This window comes from Phoca vitulina, unplaced genomic scaffold (genome assembly GCF_004348235.1).
Source record: "Phoca vitulina isolate PV1807 unplaced genomic scaffold, GSC_HSeal_1.0 scaffold16, whole genome shotgun sequence".
NCBI classification, from domain to species: Eukaryota; Metazoa; Chordata; class Mammalia; order Carnivora; family Phocidae; genus Phoca; species Phoca vitulina.
The window spans coordinates 7638341-7659736 of NW_022589719.1; the positions used below are offsets into that span (position 1 = coordinate 7638341).

Consider the following 21396-nt stretch of genomic DNA (forward strand, 5'->3'; position numbering starts at 1 on the left):
GTGTCACCATGATCTCAATAGATGAGAGCAATTTCAGTTCCTTGAAGATAATATCCTATATATAGTCTCTCTAAAAAGTGAAGGAGAATTATCAGCTTCCCCATTTGAGTGTTACGCTTCTCCTAGTGCAGACCAAAATTGCAGTAGCTACGTTCACTGCCCGTAGTCACACCACTGGCTCACACTGGTCCTGTGATGATTTAAAACATCTAGGTTTCCTTTCTATAGTCTGGTAAGTCATCCCCCGAAACCTTTTCCCAATTCCCTACTCTCTCCCGCATTTATACAATTGATTTTAACTGAATCATACTATTTTACATCTAAGTAAATGTAAATGATCCAGATTCTATGATTCAACAGAATGTCTCCTGGCTTTAGGTTTCAATATGATAACCATATCATCTGTGCCTTTAGATATATTATCAGCCAACATGTTAATGCTGGATGTACTTTCCCAGTGTCATGTAGTAAGCCAGCACCTTTGACAGTTTGGTCTAGGAGGGAGGCCTGGGACTCGGCCCAGCATCCCTTCCAGCGGCCTGAAGCAAACTGCTTGACCTTCAGATTCTGTATGATGTAAAAGAAATTTATCTGTGTTTAAAAACACTCCCCATAATTCAAGAAATAAACAACCATGTGAGAAGACAGAGAAACTTCTTTCAATTTGGGCATAGTTTCAGTTTTCAAAAACACAGGAAGGCAGAAAGAACAGAAAATGCAGTCAAAGCTGATGCTAGCCACTCCAAACCCAAGACTGATTAGATTCAATCTCATGTGGCAAAAATTGTACTCAATGAGTTTCCTTTTTCCTCCTTTTCTCTGTCTCTTGTTTTTTAGTATTTTTTTCCTGAAACTTTTCCACACCTGATTGTTCCCATGCATGACACAAAATACAGACAATATAATGACTTTCTTTGGTGATCTGCTTACTGGAAAAAACTGGCACTAACTTAACATATACTGTTAAAAAATACACACACACAGTTTTCCATTCCCTGAAGCACAATAACTGACATCCAAAACTTTGAAAACATTTTAAACGAAAATCCACCAGCAAGTTTACAGCTGCTACTGCGTACATCAACTCTAAACTTCCTATGTTCCAAACGTGATTAACTTTATAAAAGAATTGTGCATAAGAAATTTCAGAACTAAGCCAACTAAAGGACATCAACAACTGGTAGCACTACACTTTCTTCCAACTTCTGCTCCTCTGCCAGCAAAACAAGCATTTTTCTGCAATAATGAGATTTCTTCATTGTCTACATTGCTAGTCAGACTCTGAAGCAACTATTAATCAATCTACTTGTCCATTCAACAGTATTTGTCCAAGTGCCTCCTCTGCTACCAGCACTGTTTTGGATGCTATTGTGGGAGCATGCAAAAATGAGTTAAACACAGATTTTTGTCATCAAAGAATTTTAAGCTAATTTGCAATTATTGGTTCCTGGCTCCACTACTATCTTTTGGTGCCGGCTCAGATATCTATCTTTATCTATTCTAAGGCTGAGGCAGCTCTTATAATTTCCTTCTCCTTGTCTATTTATCCCCTTACTTTTTTGGTGCTTAAAGTCTTGCTACATATATGACCCTATATTTTATTCTTAATTCTCCTCAAATCATTAAAGTTAAAATTGGATCTCAGATCAAAGACATTCTTCAGGTCTCTCTACTCAATTTATTTGGTGTTATTGTATCTCAGAAAGTGTAATGAATTGCCTGTAGCGAGTGAATAAAATCAGACCCTTTGTACCCAATGCTTCAATACATATTACTGAAAATAATAAATGTTAAAAAAAAAAAAAGGAAAGAAAGCCAGCCTTTATTCCTGGCAGGCTAATCTACATTTGGCTACTATATTAAAATGCTAAAATGACTTAGTGTATGCAGTGAGTTGAGGATCTGCCAGTTTTAAAATCTCATCTACAATCCCAAAGGCATAAACAAACCTCTACGCCCTCCCGCCCCCACACTCACCAAATCTGAATAGGGTAGCAAGCAAATCCTAGTAACTGTAGCCTTAAAAGTATAGCCTGAAAAGAAAGGGCTCATATGGCAAATGAACCATTTGGCTTGGTAAAGCTGGTGATTTTGTTCTCTAGGTGGCACTATTACTTCAACTTTTGATGAGTTGCTTACATTTCTTGAAAATGCCGCTTTTTTTTTTTTTTTTTTTGAATTTCCATTGTATAAATCTTAATTTTACACACACTGGTTGTAATTAAATGACAGGCTGTCTTCTAGTTTTATTTTAATAAGCCAGTTTGAAGTTAAGTGATTTCTTACCATATAATTTTACATTTCCTAATTATATTGTCTTAGAATTAAGGCATCTTCCTTTGCCCACCCACCTCCCTCTAAGTATGCAGAGGCATGTCAAAAACACAGAAGGTGGTCATAAAGCTTCAGTCAGACCAAAGGAATCAAGATGAAAGCACATTTAAGAGCTACTAGGTTCTGGGAGCTTTCAAAATCAGGACATTACTACCATGACAACCAGTGAAAAGTTCTTTCAAGTGAACCTTTGGGGAAAACTGCATAATGTTCTTTACTCTCTGGGATCTTCGGAAATAAACTTTTGCTATATTATGGCTGTCATTGAAGCTTGTAAATTTACTCTGCTTCCCCCTTGTCACTCTCCTGGTCCCGCCCCCGCCCCTCCCCCAATTCATTTAAAGGAACCCATCCTCAAGCTTCAGACCATGTACAAATGAGAATCAAGGCAATGAACCACTTCTTAGCATCCAGCATATCTGGTCAGATTTGTTTCACCAAGAACCTAAGTGTCCCAGAGTCTGAACTTGAATTTGAGTATCTGCAGTTAAATGAAAGCTTCCATACTTCTTATCTGACCACATTCTCTCGTTTTTCTACAGAAACAGAATACCTTTCTGTTCCACTTAGGGAACACACCCATTTACCACTCCCTTACCCCCCAAAAGTTTTTCAAAATCAATATATTAGTGAGCTTCATTGTTTCATGTCTGCCATCAAGAATGATTCCATATATTTAATAACTGGGTCTATGACTTATTCTAACGCTTTAGTCTAAGTGTTCTGGAAAGCCAGAGATGTGTTTAAGTATAAAATTATTTAGGACTAAACAATTCTATGCCTTCAGTGGAAGTTTAAGGGGACTTTGAGGACACACATGCCTGAGCTTAAAAATACCAAAGCTTTTTTCTGTGTCTAGGGTTAAATCCCATATACAAATGACATACGGATTTCATTTGCCAACATCATTTATTGCTTAACATTACTCCATGCTAAACAGAGTAAATGGATGCAGAGGGTAACCAATAAGTTTGCTCATTCACTTTTGAAGCCCATCTGGGTATGTTATTCATCCTAGTAAAGAAAATTTATCACAACGCAACTTAATGTGATTCTTGTTCAAATGATTTCTTCCTCCACTGAACATCCAGCATTTAAACCTAGAATTCCCCTGAATTCTCTGCTCCATTCCTTTTTAAAATGCAATTCACAGTTTGAGATTACAGAGCCTGCCAGTGGATGAATGGCTGCTCTAGATGGCTGAGAGTCCTTCAATTAAGCAGCAATTTTGCAATTAGTGGAAACTGAGTGCTCCATAACAATCGTTTGAAAACAAGTTGAGAAAAGTTAGCAATTACCCAATTAAAGGGACATATTCACTCGCATTTGGCTGAGCTTGCCCCCTCACACAAATTGCAATCTTCCATACAGGGAGTTGAAAATTATGTTTCAACCATTAAAATAAATTCGCTATTATAGACATCAAAATGGGAGTGCCTTTCATTTTAAAAGATCTTCAGAGTTTAGCTATCATACAATTTCCATGCTCTCTGTTTTCATTCACGAAATCGAGAATTATTCTCTCTACTCTGGGACTAACTTGCTAGATCTTAAAATGTTAATGAACTGCGTGCATATGACCTTTCCATTGTGTATCTTCAATATTCTTGAAGTTTAGTAGAAGAGTAAGTCCATAATTGAGACCCAAAGCTGCTGGCTGTTACATTCCACAAGTTCACTAACTGGATATAGAATATAGAGCTCTGTGTGCTCCGTGCGTCTGAAGTGGGGGGGTGGGGGGAGATAGTTACAGAACGGTTTAAACACAAACGTAAAAACATGTAACAGAGCTCTTTGCTGTTATCAGGTGGACGTTGGACGTGCCCAGCTTGCTGTGTGTGCTCAACTACAAACCAGAGCTATTTATGTTTGAAAAAAATGAGATTATCAATCATCTGCATTTTGACTACTGAAAAGTTAAGATTCCAGGAAGAAGGGAATAGCTTATATTCTAATGGTGCCCCTATTAAACAGGAAACCAAAGGACTTTAAGCCAGGATTTTAGAAATTTGCATTTACAGGATTTCCCCCTCCTGGTAAATCACAATGAGCCAGCAATATTCCAGCACCTCCCCACCCCACTTTGGCCATTATGAGCTTTAGACAATTAATTCACTTAGTACAAATGAATCATTTGCTTTTTAGGCAAATGATCCTTTTCTCAGTTCCTCTTGTTCGAAAGTAAAAGTTACACTTACTGAGAAGACATCCTAAAACAGATTTCCTTAATGCTTTATTCTGTGGATACTTAAATGTTGACCTACTTTATACCTTAAATGACCTTAAATATCACCTTAAAATAAACATGATTTCCAGTTACTAATTCAGTTCTGAATGGGCTATGAATGGCTCCAAAGGTATGTGAAAAATTACTCTGCTATTTTGCTTTTAAAAAAATGTGATGTCTAAGTGTGTATGCAATGTTCTAATGCTTCAAAACATGTACGTACGTCTTGTTTATCTGGAAATCATTTCTTTCTGCTTATATCATTTATAAATAGAATATGTTCTGTAATAACTTAAAATAGCCCTCCCTACATAACAATTCTATCAAAATACTTATTACCAGTCTGTATTTACCAACATTTATCACATTTTGCAAAATAATGTAGAAAAAAAAAGACAACGAGTTTATGGCCCTGGAATTCCAGTAATGATGACCAACGTGTTTTAAATTCCAGTAAAAGTTATGGTTACATTTCAACAAGCGTCTCTTTCCTTTCTCTTACCTCTGCTGCTAGCCCAGAGGTAAACTCATAAAAGAAAAATCTTAAGCAAGGTGTTTGCAAAATCAGGGAACAGGAGTTAGTGTTTTAAAGGGGTGCTGGTCCCAGGGCCAAGAATTGGCAACCTCTATGTGCAATGTGTGATGTGATCTATTACGTGCAACAACATGGAGCAGTACGTGCCATAATCTCAGAAACTTCAAGTTAAAAATGACGTTTTGCAGGAGGTAAACATTGAGGGTTCCCACACTTAGACGAAATAAATCTGTAATTATACCTCAATAAATAAAAATATTTTTAAAAAGTATATAATTTTAAGACCAAAATAGCTTTTGACCTTATAATAAACACATACAGAAATAAACTTTTGGATAAGAATAGAGAAGGGGTATTTTCCAAGAAGTAGAGCCAGTTTGAAGATCTTATTTAATAGCATAACACGTTTTATATGCAGTTTAAAAACAACAACAACGTTCCCAATTAGACACTGGTTTGCTTTAAAAAGATAACTGTACTAGGAGAATTAATAAACATTCAGAAATATGATTTTCTTTGCTTCTGGCCAAGAACATTCCTGCATTCTTGTCAAAAAATGTTCACTGGCTACTACTGACATTGTGAGGGGTAACTATAAGATACCTGGAGAACCCAGAAATAAGATCCAGGGAGCCCTAACACCACCAACTGTAGTCCGTCATAACTCCCCCAGCACGAGGAAAACTTTTTGCTTTGGAGCCAAAGAGGAGCACGGGTCAAATACATCCGAGTCGGGAGTCAGCAGCATCATTCAACAAGTCCCTCCTACCAGCTCCCGAAGGGATCCCGGAAAGTCATCCCTTACCACTTCCCCACCCCCAGCCTCCCGGCCCCCAGCAGCTGCTCTGGGTAGCTTGGCCGGCAGAGGGCACCCTCTACCTTCCCTAGCACCAAGCTCCCTGCCCCCTCCTCCTCGCCCCCCAAGCCCAGTCCCTCCACCCCGCTCCACCCCGCTCCACCCCCAACACACAAACACAGCATCCTCCGACCGCGAATCCAATTCACTCCAGCGACCCCAAGACTTTTCTCTCCCGGGGGTGCCCCCAGTCTGCAATTTCCCTTCTCAGTACGTCGGGCATAAAGCCCCCAAACCCTCAGCAATTTCTTTCCAGGCGCAGCTCACCCATTCCTTCTTCCCGGCTTTGCATCCCCAGAGACCCACCCGAGTCAACACCCCATCCTGCTCCCGAAAGTCAAAACTTGTAATTCCCTGGAAGGTGCTCCAAGGGAGGGCCGCGAGATGGGGAGAAGTGTGGGCGCAGCCAGCCCCGGAGTCCCGCAGCCCCTTTCAGGTCCGAGCTGCAGGAGTGTCTCAAGTTTTCCGAGATATACTGGCACTGGACCTGTGTAAGTCCGCTTTGGTCTCAAATCCCGAGGCGCAGGTGACCGTGTGCAGCCTGGCTGGAGCCCCGGGGGCGGTGGTGTGGGCTGAGGGAGCAAGGGACCCCCCAAAATCTGCGCGGGGACCGCCAGCCCATAGGAAAGATACATATCCCAGCTCCGACACAGTCACCGCAGTCAGGGCCCCGACAGCTGGCGCCCTAAATCTCTCACGACCCCGGCTGTGCTAGGGGAGGGTTTCGGGGGATCCCCGGGGCGCCGTCTCCGCTCCTGCTGCGCAGCTCCGCGTCTCCTCTAGGCTTTCTCTCCCCCACTTCAGGGCTGCCCGGGGTCCCTCTCCCTCGGGGGGTCCTGGCTGCCCTCTGGGCCGGGCGATGCCGAGGAGAAAGCTCCGCCGGAGCAACTCCAAGTCCCCCTTTTCCTGGAGGGGAGGAAAGGAGTTCCAACCTCTTCCCACAACTTCGGGCCCCCCCCAGCCAACTTTCCCCCGCGGACGGGCGGCTCCCGCGCCAAGCCCCACGCCTGCTACTCGCCTACCTCGGAGTCCACACAAAGCTCACGGGTCCCCGGCGGAGCAGTCACATCGTTATCTCGCTCCTGGCCCCTGAGCCCAGCCCGTATCCCCGTCGCGGAGCCGCTGGCCGCCGGCCCCACAGCAGCGGTGGCAACTGCAGTTCAAGTGTCTCATCAAAGCTTCCCAAGGAGGAGGCGGGGGGCGCGCCGGGCCGGCTTCTCAGCCCCGCCCGCGAGCCCGCGGCGCGACGGGGGGCGCGGGACAGCGAGCGGGCGGGTGCGCCCGGGCGCGGCGGCGGCGGGGACCGGGAGCTCCAGCCTGCGCCTCGAGCTCCGGTCAGACATTATTTAGCTCTTCGGTTGAGCTTCGATTGGTCAAACGGCGCCGCCCCCCGCCCCCCTCCCCCGGCTCGCCCGCGCCACCGATACCCGTGCGGGGCGGCCGCTTAAAGGGAACGCCGCGCCTTTTCCTCGCTCTGGCTCAGCCCCTGGGGCTCCCGGGGCTCCCCGGGTCCGTGCACCCGCCTCCGCCTGTCCCTGAGACCCCGCGACGTGTCCCCGCAAGCCCCGCGTCCGCCCGGGGTGCCGGGGCAGGACGTACGCGCCGCGCCCGCTGCTTCGAGGAGCGACCTACCCCCGCCCGGGGAAACCCCGCATCCGCGCCCTTCGCGGAAACCCAGGCTGTGCGCGCTGGGCGGGAAGGAGCTGGTGCGAATCGAGCGTCCCCGGGGTCTTGCTCCCCTCCCTTGCAACTCCCTCCGCCCCATCCCAGCACCCAAGTTCTGCGGGAGAGGGCGTGCATTTCCCGGGCCAGGAGACACACCTTCCCGCACCTTCCCGCACGACGGAGCTGCAAACGCGAGCACACAATGAAATCGCACAGAGCATGGGGGCTATTGGTTTACTCCGCTGCCTTAAACACGTCGGCTTAAACAGAGTTCGTGCACTGACCTCTCCAGAGTTTGCCTAATAGGAATTCAATCAAGATAATAAAGGCATTTTTTATTAATGAATGCCCCCAGATAACGTTACATCAAGTTACTTGCTCCAGCCAGTAATGACAGACCTCACTAAAGCCAAACGCTTTCTAGCAGACCAGAGAAAAACGGAAAGAGAAAGAAAGAAAAGAAACCCACCTTTTCAGTCACTACTTGTCAAAGTAAACATCAAGGCAGCTGCTCTGGGGAAGACTTCGGCCCCAAAACTCCCAGACTCTATTATTATTTTTTTTTTTTTCACGTTCCCTTTGGTTAAAAAGAAGTGGGGGGTGCGAGTCTTTGGTGCCCGGTATGTACTCCTTCTGTTCTGCAGCAAAGAAGTTAAATTATTGATAGTGGAAATTGCATGGCGGAGGTAATACTCGCACCCCCTGAGCGAGGAGCTCCATTTGATCTCGGCAGGGGCAGGGAGATTTCATGCTAGCTCGCCAGGGGGAGCGGCAGCGCGAGCAGCCCTCTCCGCGGTGAATGGGAAAGTGGGTGGGAGTCCACGAGAGGGCTCCACGGTGCCTTGACGTGCGGTGTCATATGATACCTCCGCTGCCTCGAAATAGACACTCTAGTGCACGAATTACCAGAATCAAAATTCAGCGCATTTAAAATGATACATCTTTTATTAGAAGAGTTCCGTTCCAGGGCATTGCATGGTTTTGCAGATGTTTTCACTTCTCTCCCTAGCAAACTTACACACATAAACCAATCTTTTTAATAATGAACCTGGGCAGCAAAGATAAAGAGCCTTCTGTTCTTACCTGTGGGATGGGGGGTGGGGGGAAGAAGCAGTTGGCTCAGTTAATCCTACCCTCGCGCCCCTCCCCCACCCAACGAAGAGCAGTGTTTAGGGTGCAGGTAGCCAAGATCCTCGGAGAGAACTTAAGTGGCTAGGGTCCAGAGGACTATTTTCAATTTGCCATTGGACGAACACTGTCAACCGTCTACCTAGGTTCCTGTTTTGAAGTTGAATTTTCTTCCCATTAGTTCAACCGATTCGTAGGCTACTGGGAAAGACCTTAAAATATAGAATAAGGAACAAGACGGCAGTACTTAATTTGTAGTCCTTGGACCTCCCGCGAGCATACAAGTCATCTGGGTGCCTGCTAAAACGCAGATTTCTCCTCCTGAATTCGTGATTTAGTAGGGGTGGGGCCGGGTCTAGGAATTAACATTTTAACAAACATCCCAGGCAATTCGGATGCAGAAAATCTGAGGTCACGCTCTGAGAAACACTTTCTTAAGGAATGAATAAATGGGTGTCAGAGGAATCGCCCATCCCCCCCCCAATTTGGTAGGCCAGTTTTATGTGTATGTGCATTTTTCTCTAATCTCAAAGGGGTTTGACCTAATAATTGCTAAGACTCATTGCTGTAAGAATTTCCCTAAACACTCCAACATTAATTTGGGGAAAGGGAAAGATTTATAAACAGTTTCCCTTCCTGGACCCTCTTGTGGTTATCAAGAATGTGCTGTTGAACTGAGTATATAATAATATTATATCTAAGGGTTTACAGTTAACAAAATGAGTTCACTTGTATTAGCTGTTTTAGAGCTTCTAAAGACTAGTGACAGAAACTATTATTATTTTATAAATGAAGAACCTGAGGCTCAATGCCATGAAATAATTTGCCCAAATTCACACAGCTAAATGCCAGAGAGGAGACTTCAATGAACTCAGGAACTCCAGCTAGAAATATCCGTGCCTCCCCCCACCTCAAAATAAACAAAGCTATCTGTTCCTTGGAAGTGTTATCAGAAGGATTTCCCAAATTGGTGGACTGAGTAGTCAAATTGTTCAAAAACATGCATATTCTTAGCGTGTCAGACATTTAGCTTTGCACTTCTATCAGCGTGACAGGACACATGACCAATACAAACTACCTTACAGCACAGATGATGAGGTTTACTGTGGGATATTTAATGCATGTGAAATCTGCAGGCTAGCCAGAAGCAATAAAGGACAGTGGGCATGAAGCTGGGCTTGGCCACCTCAGAGAAACTCTGTATGGATTCCCAGGGTTGTAGGCTGAATGCAGACACAATTTCTTTTAATACTGCAAAACAATTTAAGAGACTAGATTTATAAATTAAACACACACACACATATACACACACAAACCTTGTACTATATAAAGTACTAGAGGAGCCCTGCCTAAACTTTTTAAAATAACTTTATGCTAACTTCAAACCCATGCTTACTTTCCAACTTTAAATTTGCTTGAAAATGAGTTATTTCCTCAAGTTTTTAAGCTCAATTGTAATTTACTTCCTTGGAAAAATACCTACCAAGTGAGAGGCAAGAATCTTAGCATTCTCGGTGCTGCTCAGTTAGAAGTTATGGCAGATCTTCTACCGGCTAAATCCACATTGCCACATCAGCATTTTTGTCAAGGAAAAGTGTTCTCATTTCCGAGACTCTGATTGTGTCTACGGCCAATCTTCTTATTCCTACTCTCCCTTGACGTTATACAAATAAATGTTTGTATCTCTACTTTCCAGTGTGTGGTGAAGTTTTACTGAGGAAAAGACAGAGGAGTCAGAAATGGCAGGAATATTTAGAAATAAAAGAAGAACAAATGTCAATTCAGATAAACCCTTTGATGAATCAGACCTCTTGACATTTCTGAGCATTTTAAAGCTTTCTGATTTGTGATTACAGTGTTACCAAAACAGTAAAAGATCAGACTTAAAATACTTTATTTGCCTTAAAAGTACATCTTACATTCAAAAACAATGAAGCTAAGATAAACTAAAGTTGTACTGGTGTGTTTCACGGAACTCTGAATAATTTTTTTATTTGTTTAGTTCAGGTAGCATATGGAGATAGTGCTAGAAGTCTAAGATCAAACTTTTTACAAAATTATTTTCCTATTATGATCAAGGGTGATGCTGAGAATATAGAGCAAACATTTCTGATTTGCCTTAAAGATTAATCTCTCACATGATTGATAGGTTAAGAACAAAGTTCCCAAATTCATGATCTGAACATTTTCTCAATCACCCAAAGGAGGAAAAACTTGACTGCTTGAAAAGAAAATGCTCCATATTTCACTTTTGGGGGGCTTAAAAATTAATTTTGAATTAGTTAAAATCTTTATTTTTGGTTATGGGCTAATTCTATTCTAACCCAATGTTCTAGAAGGACAAAGGTCAGGAAGAAATGTGAATTCTCATCTATTCTTGTCAGGAAACATAAACTAAGCCTCATTACGCAAGTGGGAACAGAGGCAGTAGACTCAGATTTGACATTGACATATTTTTTTCTATTAATAATTTTAATTGGTGAGGTCAATTCTATCATTATAAGCATTTTATGTTTAATCATGTTTATTTGTTTCCTAGTTACTCCTGCCTTCAATCCTCCTTGCAAAAAAAAAAAAAAAGTTGTCTAGAATCAAATGAATTGACCTCAAAAACTGCTGAAAATCTTCATAATTAGCATAGGGAAAATAATAAGTAAACTGAAAACTCTCCTGCTTCGCAGAGTGGCAAAGGTATTTTCAAAGTCATGCTGCATGATTTCAAAGGCCCAATCCAGCACTGAACTGTGTCACTTCTAATCCTACAAATTATTGAGTAAGGTCTGTCCTGAGAAAAATCTTAAAAGAGAAATAATATTCCTGTTTATTAGATGGTACTTTAATACGGGGTGTATTTCTTCTCTGTAAGCTTTTTATGAACCTTAAGAATAGCTTCTATGCCACAATCAAATGCCCAAATTGGCCAACACCTGTTACAGGAATTATGGAACCAAGTATGGCCATTAGTGGCAAACAAAAAAAAGAAAGGAGCCACAGTAGGAAAATGTTAGAAGGGCCAAAATTAGGAGAATAGAACAAGAAGGTCAAAAACCGATCCCATCTGGGAATAATATTTAGTTGGATCAAGAGAAACAGCACCAAAACCGTTATAAAACAACTGAGACTAACCCCCAAACATATGAGAGTCATCAACTTGTAACCCTCTGAGTTACCAGATTTTCCCTGAGAACATTTAAAAATTAATAATGAAGAATAAATTGGTTTACTCATTGTAATGTTTCTGTAAGCACGGTCAAAAGGGTTGCGATTGTAGACCGAGAACAAACGTTAGAACTGACGGAGATAGCTGCCTGTGGTATGTCGTTGGTTTTACTGAGAGAAGAGTCATGAGAAGGATTAGCAGGTTTAAACCAGAAGGTTTCAGGACATTGAATCAAATTGTAAAGAACAGATTACCTTATTTTTGAGACAACTAGGCTGTTTGATGATCGCGATGAGAGATTTTCTACTGTTAAATTTCATATTCTTCATGGAGAAAGTTAGAAACATATGCAAAAAGAGAATTTAGAAAAAAAACCATTGAGCTTCCTAAAAAACAAAATCACACTAGGAATTTGGCCTATTTTTATATGATTCTGAATCTATACAGTGCCTATCTTGAATGGTCTCTCTGACGAAGGACCTGAGCAGGACGTGCAGCTGGCTCTCTTGTCTAAATCCTCCTGATAGCACAGGCATGGTAGGAATAAAATCCTCAGTGCTACACGTGTGGCGACAAGGGTTGAGACTTAGATTTGTCTAGCATACAGAATCATTGGAAACATCTGAAACACTTGACTTTCTCAACTTCAGTTAATCTTCAGTTTACTATCTTCATGTCATGGTTACATTCATTCAGTTGATGAAAACTTGCTGAATACCTACTGCCAAACATTGCGCTATGTTTTGTTTTAAGATTTTATTTTTTAAGTAGCCTCTACACCTAACATAGGGCCCGAACTTGCAACCCTGAATTAAGGAGTAACATGCTCCGCCGACTAAGCCAACCAGGTACCCCAACCCTTTGGACTATGTTAAAGGCAGATGAATAAAACATATTTCAGCTCTTTAGATACTCAAATTCTAGAACATGAGATCTGTCTTTTAATCCATTGGGTCATTTGTGAACTAGTTAAAGGTAGGAAATTATGTTTGGTTTTGCTTTCCTTTGTCATGGATTTGGTGTATGGGAAGATGATCTTCAACATGCTGGCAGTGGCCAGGGATATAAGTGATGGACAAGAAACTTTTTCCCAAAGCTGGAAGGGCACCTAGCAGCTGGGGACGCCTGTCATGATTGATCAGGGCCCTAGTTACCCTTGGTTAGCAGCATTTTACAGAAGGTAGACAAAGGATAAGGGATCCTGATATAAGTAATGGTAGGAAGGAAATGAGGCATTGTTCAGGCAAATAATTTTTCTAAGTGGTTAGGTAGATTTATAAAAAGAGATCCAGAGGGGGATCTTAAGAGATTATCTCATCTTCTTCACCACTCATAGGCCTATCATTGCAGACCAGTAGATTCCACATTCTTCTTCTGAAGACCTTTCTAAGGATCCAGCAATTCTAGTGCTTGGAAGTTCCCACTTACAACACATTTTTGTTCTTGTTGCAATTTATATCTTATTTCATTTCTTCCAACCTTAGTGAAGATGGAGAACAGCTGCTTACTAACCTCCTGTGTTATTAAGTCACCACTTGGACTTTTCTCATAGCAAGAAATCAGATCTCACAACCTTTCTTCATAAACTCCAACTTCCAATCCATTAATCATTTCCCTCGGTCTACCCTGGACCTCCTCCAAGATCTCCATATTCTTCTGAAAATGTGAAGCCCCATACTAGACATGTGTGTGAAATTATCCAGGGCTCAGGAAACATGAGAGTCATGAATTATCTGAACACAGCTGTTGGGAAAAACTAAAGGGGAGATTCAATCAGATTGACAAATCCTTCCCTTGCAACTTACAGACAGAAGTAGTTTGTTTCATAAAAAGATGAGCCTTCATGTCAAAGCTGTGTCTTGTATCCTTAGTTTTTAGATGAAGCACTTTGTGAAAGAAACAGATTTTAAACAGGACATTTAGCTTTTACTTCTTTTCTTCTCAATAAAATCATTTTTTTAAGAACAAGTGATTTTTTTTGTACTCCACTTAATATCCCAAGTTGTGAACCTTTATTTGTTAAAAGTGGGATACTGCTTACATATTCTCAAGTGTTTATTTTGACATAATTTCTCTCAGAAGGTAAGGACTACAAAACACTACACTACTTTTAAAGCTTCTACTTTCTCCTAATTTGATAAATTTCTCCTATCTTTTCATTTTGTCTGTATATAAAGCCTAATTAGAATAGAGTAAAACTAAATTGAAGTCCATACAAAAGAATCATGTTAACCTACATGATACCTAGAAGCAAGTTTAACTGATCATTTCACTTGTCATTTATAGCTCTGTTATGATCTCACAACCCAATGTGACCAAATATTTTGGGCCTTCTCATTCTTTATAGCCCAGATGAAGAGCATGGGATCAGCAGAAATACCATTCCCACTACTCATGGTTGTCTCTTTAGGGCATGTTTAGGGCCTTCAGTGGTGACTACAAACTCAATCTAGTAGTCCCGAGAAGAAATTAGGCCAGTCATGGAATGAAGTCAACACTCTAAAGAGAAACTGAATAGGAGATGAGGACATTTATTTCCCCTTCATAATATGATTTTGAGAAGTTGTCAAGGGACTCTGTGACCAAAAGAAGACTACTAGGCTAGGAGTGTTTGCTGTAAGTAGTCACTTCTGAAACCTTGATCTATCAGTGCAGGGCACCAAGAGTAGTAAGTCTAGTTGGATCTAAGAAAGGGTGATGTTGATGCAGGTGGATAGGACAAATATAATGTTTCATAAAAGTTGAAGACAGAGACAAGGGATAGAATGGGGAATGGATGGGGGAAAGCAGAGCCACACATTTAAATTCCAAGACCCCTTCATTGATTTTTTTGGTCAGTCATTGCTATATATACACTCAACGAAACCCATTTTTCTCTGCCTGGACAGTGGTTATGATCTGGGAAAGGTGGGTGCTATGTGTGAAGTAGTGGGTTATACGGTTAGATATCCAATTTTGGAAGTCAGACGTTGATTCCATGGTACAAATTAAATATATTTCTGGGATGCATATTCAGACCACAGTCAGCTTTCCTCGAGACAGCCTCTGTGCTGAATTAGAAAAATGAAGACCCAACACATTAATACCAAATTTCATGCCTCCCCCAAATGCAGTACAATGTTTAGCATTGAGGATCTTTTATTTCATAGACATGTTTTCCTGGAGTACTTGGGAAGAATGAGCCAATACTATTATATATTCTGACCTTTTTAATTTAAAAAAAGAAAAAGTTCCCAGGATAAATAACTGAAGTTAGCTTGCATTGCTCATTGCTTTATGTCTATACTGAATGCTAATTTGAATTACCATTCTCACATAATAAACATATTCTTATGGCATTACAACCAGATTGTGGATGTAGATCATCTTAGAACTACTTTGCAAGCCAAATTTCCATTGCCTTCCATTTTATCTGCACACAAAAACTAATTAAAGTGAGTAAAAATAAGTTGAATTCCATAAAAGAGAATCATGCTAACCTACACGATGCCAATTTGTCTCAAAAAATATATAGAAGTTTGACATATTCTTGACTATTCGCTTGGCTAATTAACATTTTTAATATTACTTTTTGTTATTGTGTTTTTGATAACTCATATTGTTGTTATTTATTTATATAATTTCATTCTTCATTTTTAGGAAGAATTTATAAATATCTAATTTACCCATCAATTAATTGGTTTTTGTAAGAGCACAACTTCAGAACAGTACTTAATAATAGAAATTAATCACAAAAGTGGAATGATGTGTATGGATGTCATATGAAGAACAAAGAAACAGCTTTAAAGAGTATCTCTTGGGGGCTCCTGGCTGGCTTAGTCAGTGGAGCATGCAACTCTTGATCTTGGCATCATGAGTTCAAGCCCAATGTTGGGTATAGAGCTTACCAAAAAAAAAAAAAAAAAAAGAGTATTTCTTTGGAAAATGATGTGGGTTAAAAAATATAAAGTTTAGGGGCACCTGGGTGGCTCAGATGGTTAAGCATCTGCCTGCCTTTGGCTCAGGTCATGATCCCAGGGTCCTGGGATTGAGCCCCACATCGGGCTCCTGGCTCAGCGGGGAGCCTGCTTCTCCCTCTCCTCTGCCTCTCACCCTGCTCATGCTCTCTCTCTCTCTGTATCCCTGTGTCTCAAATGAATAAATAAATCTTTAAAAAATATCTATGTATAAAGTTTAAATTAGCAAACATTCCCTAACATTTTTAAGACTAGGGATTCTAAGAAATACAATTAAGATTAGAATTCCCCTCTTATTTTTAATCATTTTAAGGGAAATAATCAATTTTTTGTTTTGTTTTGTTTTCCTAGGGGGAGTGGGAAGGAAGCTACAAAAATTGTCACTGAAAACCAAATAAAGCTGTTGTCAAATCTCAGATAAGAATCGAGAACTAAATGTAGTAACTGAAAACTCAGGGCATAATATAGGAATCAATGAAAACTTGAGGTCTCAATTCATCTTGCCTTAGCTAGTGTCTCAATAATCGTAAAGTAACTGTGGAGTGTTGGAGAAATTTAAAATATAATTAATTTTGTCCTGTCAATTTAAAATTAACAAAGTCTTATTGGCATGCTATCAATATCTTATGTGTCTATTTTAGTAATTAATCTAAGTTATTTTTTTAACGTAATTAATCTAAGTTATATATAAACTTAGGCCATTCATTGTTTTATGTTTTTATTATTGGAAAATAGAAAACCTATCATTGTCACATGATTAGATTTTAAGGCCCATATTGTAGTCAAGGGAGTTTATGTCCTAGGTTAAACTTCATCACTTTCTGGCCATGTGACCTGGGCAAGTCATTTCACTAGCCCACGTGGATACTATAAGTTTCATAGAAATGTTTGTTGACTAGGTGGAGAGATCTTCAGTAGTGTGCACCTCAGTTGCCTGATCAATAAAATGAGGGGAGTGGGCTATAAGCAGGCAGCACATTCAGACCTTAGCTCAGAAAAAAACAAATGATTCAGGTGATCTCAATGCACCAGAGGTACCTGTGAACTAGATCATCTTTAAGATACTTTTCTCCTTCTACATTCAGACTCCTTTCAGGAACGGTGTATCATTTGGTAAACTAAACTTGAAATTCATGTAATTATTTCCCCTAAAGTTAGAGACCTGAGCCAAGGTAAGAATTCATACTCTTCTATCTTTTAGAGCATGCAGTTACCTCTGACAAGGCTTTCGGTGGACTTTTTCATACATTAAAATGTCCTTTAAGATCATCCTTTCCTGCCGGGATGGTTTCTGAGCTCCAGGACATAACAAATACATTATGAGTTCAGGCCATCGTTTCTTGCATAAATCAGAGTGGAGGCAGGATGAGGTCTCCCCATCTTTGATTCCTTACATAACTTTGGCAGCTATGCAAACACCATTGACTCATGCTATCTAAGACTTACCAGTATGCCTCCAGTCCCTCATTTAAAGCCACATCTTTCTAGGAGTTGCTTTTCAGGAGGACGATGAATGAGTTTTATCAGGAAGATGCCTAAGTACATGTATAACTCCCTTACCTGGACTATCTCCCAGCTTATTTCTAGAGCTGGTGTTCTGAAAAGACGCAAAAGACCCAGACACCAAGTTTTGCATTCTCCCAAATGAGATGTGATTTCCAGAGAAATTCCAAGTTTGGAGTGGAGCCTTTGGAGGAAGAACATTGAATTGCACAAGGAAAGCCAATAAACATTTTAGTCCCTAACAGGGGCTGTAAGCCCTGTAATTACATTCAGGATTGTGCTTGTCCATCCTTCTCTTCTCCATATCTGTAAACAACTTGTTAGCTTCGGAGGTTTTCCATCCACTGTGTTTTTGGAGAGGGTGTGCCTCATCACAGCATCTGCAGTGCTAGAGCCACTAACAGTTCGAAAAGGCAAATTTATGAAATGGCTTCTAAACACACTAAGTCCTAATCTAAACAATTTATAACGTTTTTTACTCAATAACTCTCAGAAGTCAGCTAACTTGGAGCTGCCCTGAATAAGTTAAGAAAGGAATTAGACATCATCTGTTGGGTTAATAAACTAAAGTAAGTGGAAGGAAAAACAGGCAGGTGAAGAGTTCCAGATACTCATCTTTCTCTTCAGTGGCGATACACTTATTTCTGGAAATTCTCTTTCTTGCTAGTGTTTTAAACATGACAACAATTGTATTAACAGCTAAGGGATTTACAGATTACAGTTTACTGAGTAAAAGAAAGGGCTTTGGAATGAGATTAACCTGGGTTTGAGTCAAGCTTTGTCACTTATTGTCTCTGCTAATTTAGAACAGTTAATTAACTGATGCCTCAGTTTCCTTATCTTTAAAATGGGAATAATAATAATCTCTGCCTAGAAAGATTGTTGTGGGGATTCAATTAACTGTGGAAATGTAGAATGCTCACCACAGTGAACTCAATAAAGTTCGATTTTATTATTAATTCATTCCCACAAAACCCTAAGTATTATCACTGTCTCCATTTGGTGATCGTGAATACAGGGCTCCAAAAAGGATAGGTGACAATGAGTGGTTTGAAAGTCTTTCATTAGTTAGCAGAGATTCAATATAATTCTGGACCAGCACTTGTGGCTACTAATTTTGAGATTCTCAAAGGGCGTGGTGAAGGTCTCTTAACAAAATATATGTGCAAACCTGAAAATGGGAGACGCAAATCGAATCTGGGTGGTAGCTATTAGATAGGGAGACGTGATTGTATAATGGGCTTTAGAACCAGAGAACTTTAGGTTTGAATTTTAGCTTTTCCATTTAAGATTTGCTATATAATTTTGGGTAAATCACTTAAACTCTCTGAGCTCCACTTTCCTTATTTGTACCATTAGAATATAATCCATCTCAGAGAGTTGCTTTGAGGGTTAAACAGTATATTCAAATGCAAAGCAAAGAACTTAGCACTGAATAAATGCAAAATAAATGTTATCTTATCCCATCATAATTTGCATATAGTTTCCCATAGTATGGTAGTGACAAAAATGAAGTCTCTATAGTTTGTTGAGGTTAGTGAAGTCATACCAGGTGTCCAAGGCAATGCTCACTGAGTTAGTGACCAGAGTCTGAACTTTTTCTCTTTTTTAATACAGTAGTGGATTTCTAGGGCAGTGGGGTAGTGCTGGTGGTACTAAGGATAAACTTTAGAGTAATAGCAAGCTCAGTCAGTAGAAACATGTCACTATACCCTAACCACACCATCAGTTGGTTCTTTATCCACTTGGCAACTTGTCTAATGGTAAAAGTATATTTTAAAAGTTTTCCCCAAATGCCAGTTTCCTTCTGCCAGGGAGGAAAACTCAATGGCTAATACTGGAAGACAGAAAGAGACAAAATTAGCATTTCTGAATCTATACTATGTTCATAAGCACCCCCCAACAAGTGCTGTGTTGTCAAATATGTTTGTGAAATGCTACATAGTAGTATTTGTAGACCTTGTCACTAGTAGAAATTGCAGACACCTTCATATCACTTGTCAGTTGTTACAGACATCTCAAAATATGTTGATGCTTATCACTACTTCAAAATTTTAGTGTTTACATGCTGTTAGACCTTATTTCATGCATTAAAAAAGCATGTTACCATATCATATAATATACTATTTTTTAATATTTTTATAACTGTATTAAATATAATTGGCTTCCTTTGTAACCTTATAATTTTTTATTTTATTTATTTAGAAACATTATTTTGAGAAGGATTTACATCTTGACCAGACTGCTGAGAATGGAGTCCATGGCACAAAGGTGGTCACAAAGTTCATGCTAATGCCACATATTCCAAGGAGAAACAATAACAAGCCCATTTTAAAATATTGATTATGGAAGTTGCTGGGGAGAAAGTAGTCCTTAGTGGAGGCGGATGGTAAAAGCTAAAGAATAGTTTCCTACCAAAGTAACCAGAATAAGGAGCATGGATGGTACCGATCAGTCTCAATGGACAAATGGCCTTAAGGAAAACTCAGAGGGGATACTTCTAGAATCTCTGTTTAATACTGATCCTATTTGGGCTTTTTATTTTCTCTGCTCAATTTTCTTCATCGTCACATTTCTCTTTTCTATTCACTTACCCTACAATGTCCTATCCCAAAGGCTTTAGATATTTATGGAACCTTTCCATAATCACCCAATTTGGGTATTTCTTCCCACAGTCCTCTAGGGAAGTAGGTAGGGAAGTAGGTGGTTGATATTTTCCTTGAAGTTGGAGATAAAATAAATCAATTCCAATTCCTTCTAGTGCTGATAAGTATGGGACCTAGCATATTCTGAAGGAATTTCTAGATTCCATATATTATAACATACACCGTGAGCACAAAGATCTGAGAGTATTTTCTTTTGCTGTTTGGGCAATTGATTGGATTTCTCTTTCCCAGTGTGAGTTTTTTTAGTGCATTTAATGTTTACTCAGGGGTTAAAAATATCAGCAGAGCACTTTCAAACTCCTGTGGTGGTCCAGAAAATGCTTGCAACTGGTCAAAATGTCTCACATAGACCACATGTTTCTCCCAGCTTCTGACCAAACTGTTAAAGTCAGGTCACATGTTGCTAAACTGCTGGTTTTTAGAAACTAGATTTTAAAGTTTTTTTTTTTTTAATTTTTAAATTAATACTTTGGAATATATTTTGCCATTTGTCTAAAATAGAATTCAAGAATGATATCTGTCATCCCTAGTGCATCAGAAGTTATTTTAAATATGGCATCTTTATAAAAGTCAATAGCTGCCTCATCAAAGGGCAATCATGTCCAGTGTGGGTGGCTGTGCCAATTGTTTTTGAACTGCTGCAGCAAGCTAGCCAATCCCAGGGAATGGCTTGCAGCCTTCCTACACCCACATTTTTTCTTAATTATCTCCACCAGGCTGAGTTAGCTAAGGACAGATCTATAGCATTTCCTGGATGTCAAAATGCCCACACACCTTCTGCAATCCTTGAGCTACCAGCTCCCTTTCATGTGTTTCCTGGATGGTCCATCTAATTATCTATTATCATGTGTATATAATGCATTATTCATGAGGCCCAGACAATTTCAGGATGTAATATCTTTGATTTTAAAAGGAAATGACCTGAAAAATGAGAACTTATGCTTACACAAAGAAAATAAGCAATTAATTTGATAGTGAGTCAATCTCATCATCCCATACTTTTTAAAAAAATAATCTGTAGGAGTTCGGGATCATTGTTCAAATTAAAACTCTCCAAGTCATCATTTCTCAGAAAATGATGGGTTCAATATCTAGATTCCTTCTAGGCTGAGTTTAAATAAGTTGCCTTGACTTCTCATAATGTGCTTCTTAACAAACAAGTTAAAAACCTGACGGCACCCCAAATTGTAAATCATCAAAGGTTAGGGTGACTTAAGCCCTAGATAGGGCTCTTTCCACCAAGAAAGAGTTATCCATTATATCATTCAAACTTGGAGCTAAAGTGGAATTGAGAGTTTATCCTGAGACATCCTACTTGTCTTATGTGTGAAGAAATAGAGATCAAGAGGGACTAATTGATTTTTTT

General features: G+C 40.1%; 1 protein-coding gene across 5 annotated transcripts in view; it reads right to left on the reverse strand.

Moving 5' to 3' along the window:
* Positions 1-21396, reverse strand: part of BDNF (brain derived neurotrophic factor) — a 61644-nt gene that overhangs the window by 33212 nt on the left and 7036 nt on the right. Inside the window, exon 1 of one of the 5 annotated variants that reach the window (XM_032414182.1) lies at positions 8087-8404. The exons of 3 other annotated variants lie outside the window; for them this stretch is intronic. The gene's annotated coding sequence lies outside the window, so the exon portion shown is untranslated. Of the gene's footprint in view, positions 1-6974; positions 7177-8086; positions 8405-21396 lie in introns of those variants that run through there. One more of the 5 variants, XM_032414179.1, reaches the window with a different exon arrangement.